The sequence below is a fragment of the Mus caroli genome, unplaced genomic scaffold (genome assembly GCF_900094665.2).
Source record: "Mus caroli unplaced genomic scaffold, CAROLI_EIJ_v1.1 scaffold_8693_1, whole genome shotgun sequence".
In the NCBI taxonomy this organism is placed as follows: domain Eukaryota; kingdom Metazoa; phylum Chordata; class Mammalia; order Rodentia; family Muridae; genus Mus; species Mus caroli.
This window is the reverse complement of record NW_018390066.1, coordinates 66,780-67,977: the sequence shown is the minus strand read 5'-3', so window position 1 is coordinate 67,977 and position 1,198 is coordinate 66,780.

Below are 1,198 nucleotides of genomic sequence, written 5' to 3'. Positions count from 1 at the left end.
GATAAGAATAACTACACAAGACCTGTGCTTCCATTATCTTGAGAATCTATTAACAGATCAAATCCCAAGTATAGGTAATCCAGCTCTATCTGAAATCATACATTCTTCACATATCCACAGTTAATTTACATGGTAAAGATTGAGTTTTAAAGGCTCAACAAGACCCAGTAAATATGCCATGTTTGTTCTTTATTTCCAATAAAAAAAGGTCACCCTACCTTCCAAAAATTAATTAGTAATGAAAAAATCATGTTAATATTTGAATTCTAAGCCATTATATCCCTCCCATGTGCTCAATTTTTTTTTCGACTTAATAGCTTAGGCTGACCCATCTAATCTCTCTATATATATTTCCGTTTTCCTACATTGTTTTTTTGTCAGTTTATATTCAGGTAGTGGCTGTTAAGGAATCTTATTTAAAAATAGGTTTTAAATATCTTAGAAACAACTTGTGATTGTGAAGGAGCACTTTGTTTCAATGTGTAAACTTTTCCTATACATTCTATCTACCCATGTATATTTGGTTGCAGTCTACAATCAACAGTGACAATCTGAGAGTTTACTGAATATTGTACACTCATGAACCTGTTTCATAGGATTTGGACTGGAAACAGGCAGAGTTTATCTAGGCAGTTCATCAGTTTGGGCGATGATATGCCCCATTTTATGTCTGAATGACACCAACAAGTTTAGAGTTTTGCATTGTATATTTCTGCATTATGTAAAAGTCACTGTTTTTCCTGTGTATGACTTCTGAATCTCTGATAAATTCAGAGTACAGAGAGTTGTATCTAGAACAATGAATGATAATGCAGCACTCTTTCATGAGAATAAAGAGGAGGGCTGGGCATGGTGGTGCACACCTTAAATCTCAGCATTTGGGAGGCAGAGGCAGATGATTTCTGAGTTTGAGGCCAGCCTGGTCTACAAAATGAGTTCCAGGACAGCCAAGGCTATACAGAGAAGCCTTGTCTGGGTAAACAACAACAAAAACAACAACAATAACAACCAGAGGAAATTTATATTTCAAGTGTGCAAGTGAAATTTCCAGTAGTTCAGATTTGGTAATTTTTTTAAATACTTATTATTTCCCAAATTGTATTTTATATATTCGGTGTTCTAAGTTTCTGTGCTAATATCCACTTATCAGTGACTACATATTGTGTGAGTTCTTTTGTGATTGGGTTACCTCACTCAG